This window comes from Phascolarctos cinereus, unplaced genomic scaffold, assembly GCF_003287225.1.
Source record: "Phascolarctos cinereus isolate Bilbo 61053 unplaced genomic scaffold, phaCin_HiC Scaffold_2;HRSCAF=192, whole genome shotgun sequence".
NCBI classification, from domain to species: domain Eukaryota; kingdom Metazoa; phylum Chordata; class Mammalia; order Diprotodontia; family Phascolarctidae; genus Phascolarctos; species Phascolarctos cinereus.
The window spans coordinates 313,505,071-313,518,989 of NW_027555625.1; the positions used below are offsets into that span (position 1 = coordinate 313,505,071).

A 13,919-nucleotide genomic window follows, 5' to 3' on the forward strand; every position below is an offset into this window, starting at 1 on the left:
CATATTGCTTGCTATCTTGGGCAGGGAGGTGGGGAGGAAGGGAAGGAGAAAGATTTGGAACTCAAAATCTTATAAGAATGAATGTTGAAAGCCAAAAGAAAAAGAAAAATAGTGTTTTGGAAAAAAAGTGAGCACATGTTTTTGCAAAAAGACATACACACACATTAGAAGAAGCAGAGCAGTTGCTGATCTACATGGGGAAGGTTCCTTCACTAGGGGTTCCCTATATCTATCTACAAGACCTGATCTTATTGGTGTAGGAACTCCTAGTGAGGAAATTCCCCTTAACTATACAGATAAGCAATTAGTCTGCAGTTCAGTGAGGCAGGAGATGGAGGGAAACAACTTAGTAAGCCAGTTAAACTGGAATGGAGAGTGTATAAAGGGGATAAATAGAAGACCAGAAATGTAGATAAGTAGGTTCATGGAGAACTTTAAAATTCTGGGCAAATGATTTGTGTTATATCCTAGGGGAAATAGGGAGCCACTGGAGATTTTTGAGTTAAGGGAGTGAAGTAATCCAATCTTTTTTATTATTTATGTTAATCAGCTATTATCAATGATAGAGGAAAGAGAAAAAAAGGTTATAGTAAGAGATTTTACTGATTCTTAGTCCAATCAGGTCAATAAACTTACATTTTAAATGGTGCATAATAGGGTTTTCTGGGTTTTTTCTTGATCACTTTGCATTTTTATCCCATTTTAGGTCATGCAGAGCCACATTAATGATCTCTAGTTTATGATTATAGTCTGACTTTTTTTTAAAAAATTTTAATTTTTAGGCAGTTGGGGTTAAGTGACTTGCTCCGGGTCAAAGAGCTAGTGTCAAGTGTTTGGTCTGAGGCTGGATTTGAACTCGGGTCCTCCTGACTTCAGGGCAGGTGCTCTGTCCACTGCACTACCTAGCTGCCCCCCATAGTCTGACTTTTTAATGGGAAAAAATAGTGAAGAGATTTTCTTATATCTGATTGATAAAGTCCTGTTTTAAAATTTTAGCCTAAAAAACAAGGCTGTTACCATGCCCAAGGAATCAGTATCCTAAGGCTTTGTTAGAGAAATCCTGTGGCATTAATTACTTAATAGTAGAAAGAATACTAGATTAGATTCAGAAGACCTGGGTTCAAATCCCACCATCTGTATGGCGAAGGACAAATCTCTTTCCCCTGTGAACTTCCTCCCGCCACCCCCCACCCCCAAACTACAGCAGTTTTCTTAACTATGACCAGGAATAATAGTTACTGCATTGCCTGCCTTGGAGAGCCATTGTGAAAAAAAATGCTTTGTGAATCTTGAAATCTAGCTGTTACTAGCAAGAACATATTATGTTATGGTCTGAAGCACTGCTCTACTTAATGGAATCTGTGATGAATATTTTTGTGAAGGATGGCATCTTTTTGTGTTTAGATGTCAAGAGAGCTTGGATTAAAAAAGTCATGTAATGTTAGAGATAATTCCTATTTCATAGCATTTTAATGTTTACTAAGAGCAGTGCTTATGATCCCATGAATTATGCAATACAAATAATATTATTTCCATCTTACAGATGAATTAAATGAAAGAATATGAGGGAAAGGGAAGTGTCTATAGTCAGGTACCTAGTATAGGAGAGTTGAGAAAGGAGCCTGCATCTTCTGCCTCTTATCTAATATACCAACACCCCTTAAAAATAGATAATAAAAAACTGGTCACACAGTGACTACTAGCCTTCACACTTAAATGAGTAACTTAAGATGATATACCTACAATTACTCTAAATTATTGAAGTTTAACATCAATCATAGCTTCCTGACTAACCGGGAGCCATGATGTCTAGAAGAGAGAGAAATGGAAAATATAAATTATTGGAGTATTTTAAAGTGGCATAACTTGGGAGACGTCCTTGTGTCCTTGATGGAGAGCTGATCTTGGAACCAGGAAGAGTGGGGTTCAGTACTTGCCTCTGATACTGGCACATTCCTTCACTCCTCAAGTGCTTTAGGCAAATTTAAGACTATAAGTTGTGAAGGTGCTGACCTACATAGCTAGAAGGAGTTTTCTCATCTGAGAGTTCCCTATATCAGTGAAATCACAGGTCCAGTTCATATCGCTGTAATTGGGGAATAACTTTTTTTTCAGTCATTTGGATTAGGTAACTTAAAGAAGGGCATAGCAGCCCCATTGTGTTCCCTTCGAACCTCTTCAGGCTCATTTCCTATTGTGAAATAAGGAGTTTTAGATTAAGTGACTTTTGTGGAGTCAGAAAATGAAGTATCACGTGAGAAGAACAGCAAAAAAGCCAATGTCCCCATCATAAGAGGAATAAAATGTAAAGACTGGCAAGGTATAGTAGGAAGGGGTCAGGGCATGAAGGATTTTAAATGTCAAACAAAACTTTATATTTGATACTGGATAGCCAGACACTCTGCCAAGTGCTTTTTACAGAAATCTCATTTGATCCTGACAACAACATTGGGAAGTAGGTGCTATTATCATAATTTTACAGTTGAGGAAAGTATAAAATGGAAGTAATAAGATCCATTAAAATTTGAGTAGGGAAGCGATAACTTGGTTAGACTTATGCCATAGGAAGATCACTGACAGCTGATTGAAGGATGAACTGGAATGAGGAGGGATTTGTTGCAGTAAGATGAACCATAAAGTTCTTGTAGTGTTCCAGGCATGAGGTGACAAGGGCCACGTCATTGTGGTGGCTATGTAAGTGGAGAAAAAGAAACTTCTAGGAAAGATGTTGTGAAGGTAGACTTGGCAACAGATTGGATATGTGAGGTGAGTACAAACAAGGGGTCAAGGATGACGTTGAGGTTGCAAACCTGGGCTACCAGGAGAATGGTGCTGGCCTGGACAGTAATACTGAAATCAGGAAGGTGAGAGGGCTTGGGAAGAAAAATAAATGCTCTTTTGGCTTGTTGAAATATCTACTAGACGTCCATTTTGAAATGTCCAGTAAGCAGCTAGCCATGTAAGATTAGAGATTAGGGATGGATAAATAGATCTGAGAATTATCTGCATTGAATCCATGGAAGTTGATAAGATCATTGAGGTAGTATAGAGGAACAGGCTCAAATTAGCCAATAAACATTTATTAAGCAGCAACTATGTACCAGACACTGTGCTACGTGCCAGTGGGTAGGGATACAAAAAGAGGGAAAAGACTGCCCCTGACCTCCAGGAACTCACAATCAGATAGGGGAAACAACAGGCAAACAAATATGTACAAATAAGCTATATACACTGGAAAAATAGGAAAGAATTAAAAGTGGGAAGGCATTAGAATTGAGAAATTGGGAAAAGCTTACTGTAGAAGATGGGATTTTAATTGATCCTTGAAAGATACCAAAACAACCAGTAGGCTGAAATGAGGGGAGAATATTCCAGGCATGGGGAACAGCCAGAGAAAATACCTGGAACCAAGAGAGAAATGTCTTGTTTGTGGATCAGCAAGAAGGCTGATGTCATTGGATCAAAGAGTACGTGCTGGTGATGAATAAGGTATAAGAAGACTGGAAAAGTGGGATAAGGTTGAACCTAGACTTTAGGAAAATCACTTTGGTGACTGAATGGAGGATAGATTGGAATAAGGAGAGACTTGAGGAAGGAAGACCCCCTAATAGGCTACTTTAGAGGTCCAAGCATGAGGTGATAAGGGCCTGCACCAGGTGTGGCAGTACCAGAGGAGGGAAGGGAGCGTATTTGAGAGATTTCAAAGGTGAATTCAACAGGTCTTGGCAATAGATTGGATATGGGGTGGGGGAAAGGAAAATAGTGTTGAATCAAGTATGAAACCTGAGTTTTGAGGTGGTACCCTTGACACTATTAAGAAAGTGGAAGGAGACAGATGGTGTTTAGGGGGAAAGATAATGAGTTCACTTTTGGACATGTTGGGTTTAAGATGTTTACTGAACATCTAGTTCAAGATATCTGAAAAGCAATTGGAAATGCAAGATTTAGAGGTCAGCAGAGAGATTAGGGCAGGGTAGGTGGATTTGAAAATCATCCACATAGAGATGAGATCACAGAGTGACTTAGTGTAGAAGGAGAAGAAAAGAAGGCCTAGGACAGAGCTCTGTTGGACACTTACAGTTAGAGGGTGTGACTTTTGTGAAGATCAAGCAAAAGAGATTGAGGAGTGGTCTGATTGATACTTGTGAGATACCTACAAGTAAGTAGACATGACCTAGAAGAAGATTTCAGCAAAGGAAATTGAGTAGTCACACAGGAGAGAACCAGGTAGGAGAACCGGGAGAAAACTGTCCCCAAAATCTGAAAACTCCCATTATTCCTGTCCACTTCTTACCTTGGAAGATCCCTTTATCTGTCACCCTTTTCTCTAATTGGTCAGTTTTCCCCAGAACCTCCATTTTAAGGAAAAGTGCCCATGCTAATCATGTTCATTCTTCTTCAGGCTCCACTCCTGATTCCAGACTTCATTCTCCATCATGCCTCTTTACAGGTACCTTTCCAATCTCCTTCTACCCCCTACCTTCCAGGTTCATAACTAGCTACTAGATGAGCCCTAAGGTCCCTTCTGTCTCTGACATCTTGTGATCTTTTCCTTTTTAATTTGTGTGGGCTGGCATATATTCATAAGTAGGACCCCCAATTTAAAGTTAATTATATCTATTCAGAATGGCCTTCTATTTGAGCCTGTCTGCTTTGGGTCTCTTCCCACTCAATTGCATCTTCCACCCAGCTGCCAGTCATTTACCTTAATCACAGATCTAGCCATGTTACTCCCTTACTCAGTAAACTCCAATGGCTATTGCCTTTAGGATCAAATATAAACTCCTTTCTTTGGTTTTTAAAGCTCTTTGCAACATGGCCTCAACCTATATTCCCAATTTATTATATATAATAACCTTCATGTACTTTATGGTTCCTCACATGACACTCCATATATAGTCTCAGTGCCTTTATACTGGCCATCCTCCATTACTGGAAGATACTCCCTTCTCACCTGTGCCTCATAGACTCTCTTATTTCCTGCAGGACTCATTTTGGGCACCATTTCCTACATTTTACCTTTGCTAATTTTCCCTGACAACTAGTGCCCTTTCTCCTTAAACTACTTTGTATTCTGTATATACTTAAATGTGTACATGTCTTCCCTGATAGAGTATAAACTCCATGAGAGCTGGGATGGTTTGGTGTTTTTTTTTTGTCTTCATGTCCCCCAGTGTAATGCCTGACACATATTAGATGCTTTGAAAATATTTGTTGGTTGATTCATCTAGGTCAGCCTTCTCTTTTTACAAATAAGGAAGCTGAGGCCCACAGAGGGGAGGGAGCTTGGCCAAGATCAGACAGGTAGTAAGTGGTAGAGTTAAGATTCAAACACTGATCCTGTGGTTAAAAATCTGGTACTCTCAGGGGCAGCTAGGTGGTGCAGTGGATAATGCACCGGCCCTGGATTCAGGAGGACCTTAGTTCAAATCCTGCCTCACACACATAACACTCACTAGCTGTGTGACCCTGGGCAAGTCACTTAACCCCATTGCCTAGCCAAAAAACCAACAAAAATCTGATACTCTTTTTCACAACACCATTATAAATCTTTCTGTAATAGTATTTAGGTTTAAAATAATTTTGCTGTATTAGAATAATAATTGATTTATGGTTACAAGGCAATTTGCATACATTATCTAATTACATCTTGATAATAACCCTTCAAGATTAGTATAGTAAGTATATGGATTTTACTGATGAGAAATCTGAGGGCAGAGAAGCCAGTGACTTGAATATGGTCACAGCTGTTATGTTGTAGTGTCAGAATTAAATCTTTCTACTGACATAGTCTAGTAGTCTTATTATAACACGTTAAAGCAGTGCTAGATTTAGTCGAAGAACATGGATTGATTGTCCCATTTCTGTACATATTCTCCCTACGTGACCTTGGACAAGTCACTTAACCTCTCTGAACCAACTTTAGTTTCCTTGTGTATAAAACCCAGGGTATTGGTCTACATTGCATCTGAGTCCTTTGGAGCTCTAAGTCTTATGATCCTATTTGTCCCTAGTTTCTGTGCTCCTTTGTGTTTTTTCCCACCCCTTACTTTGTTTCCAAATTTTCTTTCTTGTATTTAGTTCTCCTGGGCACCATTTTATTCCCACAGAATCTTTCTAAAGAGGCAGAGCATTGTGGGGCTACATTGCTACAGATCAAGAATCCCGAGTGTAATTTTCTGCCTGGTGAAGGATAGCCATTTGGAATTAGTCTGAATGGTGATGTATGTTTGACAGTGTGCAAATGTGGTTGATTATTAAATAGTTAACTAGGCCTTTTCCAGTAGAGAATTAAGTCCACTAGATCGTAATTTATAGATCCTATCTGATAGAGTCAGAAGCTGCAGAGGTCATTTTAGCCAAACACTTGAGAATCTGGAGAATTTCATAGTAATTGGCTTTGCTCTGCTCTCGGTGGAGCAAACCACACTCTTAGGGCAGAAAGGAGCAAGAAAGAACCCAGAGCCAGTTAATGCAGTGTTAACTCTTGACTGGCTGGAAATGGACTTTTGTCTGTGAAATAATAAACAATCGAACAGTCTAAAGTTGAGTTGTGGAGGTTTTCTTAGTCTGGTAACTGAGTGGTTGTCATAGGTAGCTGAGATCCTGCTTTATAATATTATGATCCTGCATTTTGATGGCTGGGTGTCAATTATTACTAATAACTCCTATTTCTAAATTAGAAGCACTTTAAGATTTATAGAATGCTTTTACCATACCAACCCATTAAGGTAGATTATATTTTTACTTTGCATATGAGGCTTTGAGAGGTTGAGTGGCTTGCACAGTCATAGATCTGGGACTTGAACCCAGGTGTACTGACATTATGCTATGTTGTCTTATCAGAAGTGGGTTAACTGTAGTGCCTAAAGCTTTTGTGTTCTAAGGGAAACAAAGCATGATGGACTTGTCCTTTGTGGGATCTTAGAGGCCATCTAGTCCAACCAATCCTGAGTTCCTCCCCCCTCAAAAAAAAAAAAAAAGCTGAGGCCCAGAAAGAAATGACTAAGCAGAGCCAGATTGTGAACCTTTGGTTCCTCTTTTATTATTCTTCCCTTAGAACATGATGCCTTGTCGTGCTCAAGTGAGAGGACTCTAAAGTTTGCTAAGAGTTTATATGTATAACGTCTCAAGAACCCTATGAGGCAGGTGCAACAAGTTGTATTATGCCTATTTTATAATTGAGGAAGATGGAAGTTTAGATAAGTTAAAGAAGTGACTTGCCCATGCTCACCTAACTAAAAACTAATGAAAGGAAGGAAGATGTCTTTGGATCATGAAGCAGTTTTTTTCTGTGTGGAAAGAAGAAACACCCATTGCAATGATATTATTCACCTTTTCTGTGATGTTTTGTGGTTTATAAAACTTTTCCTGTAACATCTCTTAGGGGTAGTTGTAGTATCCTCAATTCAGATGAAGGAGTCTGGTCCAAAGAGAAAAAGATTTTTTTTTTGAGGGTCACAGACAATAAATGGCAGAATCAGGACCTAGGATTTTCTGACTTGTGACAGCATGGAAGGAACACTAAACTTTAAAAAACCTGGATTCAGGTTCCATTTCTCCCATTTGTTAGCTGTATAACATTAAGTGACACACAACCAGAGAAGTAACCTGGTATAGTACATATACAGAGTGCTGAATTTGGAATCTGAAAACCACAATTCAGATCCCACCCCAGATACTACCCTAGGTGATTATGGGCAAATCACTTAACCTCTCAGAGCATCAGTTTTCTCATCTGCAAAAAGGAGGTGATGGTATTTGATCTGCCTACTTCTCATAGTTCTTATGAGACAATAATTTTCTGATACTTGAATGCCTGGCAGATAGTAGACACTTAATGCATGCTTGTTGGTAGATTACTTCTGTGAGTTTTGTTTCCTCAATATGTAGAATGTGGGGGTTGGATTAGATTATTTCTAAGGTCCCTCCCAGGTCATAGTCTGACATTGATACCTAAATCTATTGTAGGTAACAAAGAAAGCAGCTGATTTTCTTACTTTTTTTTTATACTTTATCTGATTACTTACAGGGACAGAACAGGAAATTAGACGTGGTGTTTTTGCATCTCAAGATAATACTGATATTTTCAGGCATAGAAATTAGTTACAGTATCTTGCCAGCTATCACTGGATAAGACAGAAGTAGCAGGAATTATTTCAAATCATCATTTTAACCTCCTAGTTACTGACAACTTAGAAAGTAATAAGCTATTATTTATCTATTACAGAATACTTACTGGGTAAGGTATGTGGGATAGGTTTCCGAAATATGAGTTGAATAGATTAGGGCCCCTATATTCTAAAAATGAACTGGCTTTGTGCCTAGCCATGGTGATAGCTTCAAAAATACATTACATCATATAGTTACAAAGTATTTTGACTACACTCTCTGATCCTCACAACAATTCTATGTCAGATATTCAGCAGATATAGACTTCTAGAAATGAAATTACTTATCCAGATTCAAACTGCTACTAGAGTGACATTCAGGAGAGCCAAATTCAAATCTTCTGACTCCGATTCCATTCCTTTCTGTTATGCCACCATTGTATTAAGAATATTTCTAAATCACCCACAAATAATTGTCTTGTTAATTCTGAAGTAAGTACATGATGGTTATCTGTGCCAATGTCTTCAAAGTAAGGATAGGGGCCAACTGGGGGACTGTGGCCTTACACCAAGAGATGTGTCATCAACTAAATGTTTGTTAGATGTACTCTCCCTTTGATGGCCCATTGTGGGGCTTCTTTCCAGTTACACTTATCTTTACCCTTTCTACCCAACATTCCTCTACTGCACCCTGTTTTTCTACTGTGGAAATTCCCAGCCTTTCCTTCTTGGGGAATGTGAGGAGAGAAGAAAAATTGGCTCCTACAGGCAATTATAAGCTAACCACTACCTGAGTACCTACTGCTGTGCAGATGTACAGTACCTTCACATGCATACCACTGATTACTCACCCATGTCTCCCAAGATTACCTCTTGGAATTAGGAGTAATGGCCAGATAAGAGCCCTTATTCCTCCACTTTTCATTTACAGTGGCTCAGCCAGTTGAACAGAATAAGCAGGCATGGATGGGTTACCAAGGAGCATAGATCTCATTACATTAACTTTCACCCTGAACTCACTTCTCTCAAAAATTTCTCTAGGATACTACTAGTATATTTAGGATCCCACCATCCTTCCACTCTTCTAGATTTGAAACATTGGTATCATCTTAAACTCCTCACTCTCCTTCACTCCACATATCTAATCAAGTACATGATCTTGCCATTTCTACCTTCACATCTCTCAAATCTGGCCCCTTCTTTTTACTCACAGAGCCTCTACCCTAATTGAAACCCTCATCACTTGTCACTTGGACTATATGTTACATTAGACTTCTTAATTGATCTCCCTGCCTCTCTCTAATCTGTCCTCCACAAGACTGGCAGAAATAATTAATAAATAAGTAGATATATACATGGGGGATTGCCTGCTCACATTTTTTAGTTATGGTAGATAATTTTATTTTAAAAATTGGAGACCACTGGTCTCTGCAGTACAAAAAGTAATTTGGAAAGAACTGAACTTAAGTTTCCCCTTCTTGTTTAAAAAAAAAATCACTTTTACATCATAAAAAGTATATTTTATGTAGCTGTCAGCCAGCGTGGCTGCCTGAAAAGAGGCAGACTATAGTTAGTCCCACATACCTACTCTAGCAAAAACCTGAAATTCATACCAGACCAAATACTGATCAAGAAATCCAATGAGAAATTATGTAGCACATGACACCCCATCAACTATGCAGAAGGTTGGCCAGAAGCCCATACCCAACAGGCAGTAGGAAAGAGAGCTACAAGTACAGGCTGACAGGCCAGCAAAGCTCGTGTCTGGGAGCAGTAGGAATGGAGACCCTTCTCCACCCTCCTACAGGAAGCTCCAAGATGGAGACCTTGAAAGCCCTAGGGAGTTTTAGGGATCAGTTCAGCTCTTGAGACTTAGACCAGGAAAGCTCAGGGCCTCAGGGTTTCCAAGGTCCTTCGCACTCTGGCTTGAGGGTTATAGAGGGCCTAGAAGATCCAGTACTTTGAACCTTAAAGGTTGGACCCGGAAGGTCCTAATCTTGGGAGGTAGAGGTTGGTACAAGAACCTAGTAACCCAAAGGTGAAGTTAAGCAGAGGTCTGAACCTGGCTCTAGCACAAAGCTCCATTTCTAAAGGTGGAGAGATGAGTAAACTAAGAGACCAAACTACATAAAAAATTATTACAAATATAGAGACTCCCTCTCCCATCAAAGGAGAGAGTAACTCTTAACCAGAAGCATAAGCTCAAAGGGAAAATGGAATTTCCATAAGTACTACATTAATACCTAGGGGGGAAAAATCAGACAAGAGGTGGGTTTTTTATTTGTTTTTAATGAAGTAAAAGCTCTGGAGGAAAATTGGAAGGAGAATAAGTAACTTAGAAGAGAACTTGGCAAACCTCACCAGGTAACAAGCTCTCTAAGAAGTAGTATAGACCAAACTGAAATGAGTAGTTCTATGAAACGGCAATAAGTATTAGGAGAAAATTAGATTGAAACGTAGGGGGGGAAAATGTGAAGTCTGATATTAAAACTGACCTAGAAAACAATTGACCTTGGAAAGCAGGTCAAGGAGACATAATTTAAGAGTCATTGGACTCCTTGAAAAGCATGATTTTAAAAAAATCCTAGGACTATAAGAAATCATAAATTAAAACTACCCAGAGCTAGTAGAACCAGAGGACAAAGTGAGGATAGAAAGAATCCACCAATTACCTTCTAAAAGGAAAAGCCCCAGGAACATTATAGCCAAAATCTAGAGCTGCCACATCAAAAGTAATGCATGCATCCAGAAAGAAGTTCCACACACCAAGGAACCAGTCAGGATCACAAAACTTGGCAGCTTCTACTTAAATGAGAACTATTAAAATGCAGTATTCTAGAAGGCAAAAAAAAGAAAAGGCTTATAATCAAGAATAAATTAACCAGCAAAGCCAAGTATAATAGGGGGTAGCGGAATGAAATAGAGGACTTTCAGGTGTTTCTAATTAAAGACTAGTCCTGAATACAAATATAAGTGGAGAAAACTAGAAAGGTGAATTTATTTGAGCATTTAGAAGGAGCTGTATGAAGTACTAACATTCTAGTTGGGGAGAAGAGACAAATGTCAAAACCTTAATGTCTTCAAAGGGTATTAGGTAGTTAAATATGAAAAACAGTACCAGGGGAGGGGATTGGTTTTGTTCCAAGGGTTTAAAGAGAAGAAAAGAGTGAAAGGGTCAAAGGGATACATTAGTATAGAAATAGGGACAAAGGGGTAGGACTTTATATTTCTCAAAATTTAGAGTGTATAAGGAGAAATTGGGAGGGGATCGGAGGACGATTAAATACATACAGACAGTGTGGTGGAAGTAGGTATTAGGGAGAATAGGACTTGAAGTGGAAAGATAATGCCAGGAAGGGCATAGTGGAAAGCAAAACAAACTTTTAGAAGTAATTTGTGGAATTTATTGTATAGTTTTTTAAAGAAAGAAGTTATGAAATGACTCACAGGTTCACATATAATCTTTATGTTCTGTGTATATGGAGATGCTCTTTTTTGATGTTTTTAGTTCAGAATTTTTAAAAAGTTTTCTTTTTATAACAATGTCACATCTCAATGACTGTCTTTCTATATAAAAACCTCCCTTGTAGAAAAAGTAAGTTAGAATACACTGACCCAGTCTTGACCACATCAAGACCTCACCTAAAATTCCACTGTTCTTTCCAGAGAAAGATTCCTCAGTTTTCACCCTGAAAATCATTAAATCATTGCTCTTGCATTCGTTGGCTGTTTGTTTAGTGCTAGAAGAGACTGAATGAAAAAGGAAGAAAAGAGTGTAAATAAAGCATTTTAAAACTACGTAATAGAAAACACAAAGGAATTCAGAAGAGAACAAGGCAATTTTGCTACTACTTTGTTAAATTTAATATTTACTTTTAAAAAACTATGTAATAGGAGTTCATAATTTCATGTGTTCATAAGTTCATTATTTTCTTTTTCTGTTGACTAAGTTCATGAGAAAAAAGGAAATGGACAGTGTCCTCAGTTGGCAGCCAGGAGACTTGGCTTCTATTTCTTTTCTATTCCCTTTCCCTCTCCCCTTCCCCCATTTTTCCTTTTGAGATTATAATATCCTGTCTTTAGGACTTCACAAGATTGTTGTGATGATCAGTGAAACAGTGAAATGCAAACACTATATAAATGCATTGTATTATTTTTATTAATTGGAATATTGTATTGATAACTCTGTCATAGGTCAAGCTCCAGTATATACTGAGTAGCCAAGGTTTTGGGGAATAGATGCTCATTTCTGTTTTGTGTCCTGTACATTTCTATATGTCCTATAAATTTCTCAATTAGGAAATAGCTTGACAGTTATTTTTCCTGTTCTGAAGTTTTTTTTAAAGGCTTTTTGTCAATAGGTCAAGGTCTGTGAGATTAAAGCCACCAAATTTAGTGTCATAAATGGCAGGTAGGAACCAGAGAAAACATATTTTAAGCAAAACAGACCTGTGTGCTGGACTACAAAGATCATAGATTGTGTTTTGGTCAATACCCGGTAACTGTATAGGGTCCATGGAAGGAGATGGTATTCCTTCAGATGAGTGAGTTTATAAGTGAATGCGCAAGGTTTTGAGGCTTTAGTGGTTCTTGTTGAGGGAGGGAAGGGAGGAGGTGGGTCCACAAAGATTGGTTAGGTTTTTTTCCTGCCTTTAGGAATGGCAGTGCTAGTTAGTGTAGCAATATCTTCAGCATCTGCAATGTAAATTGGATAGTTTGTGTTTGTTTCACTTAAGCCAGTGAAAAGCCAGGCACTGGTTAATGCTTACTGGCTCATCAGACTATTTGGTAGCTGGTATATTGTAAAGACAGGCTCCTTTGGAAGGAAAGTACTTATGAATACAGAGATATTTTGTTCTTTGAGTTTGAGTTAAGCTGCTTAATAGCTTGTGACCTTGGGCACATCACTTAACCATCCTTGTAGTCCTATATCTATGTCTGTCCTTTGACCACATAAGTGATTTGAATATATTTTTATTTTATATTTTATTATGAGTATAATAATTCAGTATTTAAAAAAGAGAACAAGATTGTAGATGAAACTAAGTATAATTTTTTAAAAGGAAGGAAGTTTCAGGAAATGGCTGGAGTAGACCTAACACAGAGCCCAACTTTCCTTTTGTAGAATTGATTTCTAATCTACCTCCTCACAGTTGTACTAAAAACTTAAGATTTCATTGAACTTGGGTCCAAATTCTGTCTTTGTCGTTTACTACTAGGCAAGTTGCTTGGCTCTTGGGCCTTCAGTTTCCTCATCTTTAAAAGGAGGTAGTTGGACTAGATGCCTTGCAAGGTTCTGTCCAGCTCTGAATGTGATTCTATGAGAAATAGATTATAGAGCTATTTGTCCTAGGCAATATTATTCACTTAAAAGATTTATTGACAACCTACTGTGTGTATAACATTGTGCTTACTTCTTTGGAGAATACCAATATGTCTGACATTGTTTCTTTCTCTTTGAAAGTTAGTAATCCAGTTAGGGAAATAAGGTATGTACACGAGTAAGATAAAGATGACAGTGGTATATAAGTACTGAGTAGGTGTATAGGTAATATTACTTTCTCTACCTTAGACCACATAACTAGTTGAGTCCACACACTGAATGAAACAAAACAAAATTTAATTTTAATTTTGAAATTCTATTTTTATTTTCAAGTGCTAGTTGGTAAAATGGAATGAGTCAGTTGCTTGGATTACAGTAGTGGCATTGATGATTGCTGATGTTTATCATTACTGTATGAGGTTCGCAAAACAATAGTATTAAACTAATATCTCACTCAGTGTAGGAACAGTTTTTTTTTAGTTCCA

At 38.1% G+C, this 13,919-nt stretch overlaps 1 protein-coding gene across 2 annotated transcripts in view; it reads left to right on the forward strand.

Annotated features, from left to right (window-relative positions):
- CSNK2A1 (casein kinase 2 alpha 1) overlaps positions 1–13,919 on the forward strand; it is a 54,638-nt gene that overhangs the window by 16,914 nt on the left and 23,805 nt on the right. Inside the window, exon 2 of one of the 2 annotated variants that reach the window (XM_020990666.2) lies at positions 4,403–4,450. The exons of the other annotated variant lie outside the window; for it this stretch is intronic. The gene's annotated coding sequence lies outside the window, so the exon portion shown is untranslated. The remainder of the gene's footprint in view (positions 1–4,402; positions 4,451–13,919) is intronic. 2 annotated transcript variants of the gene reach the window in all.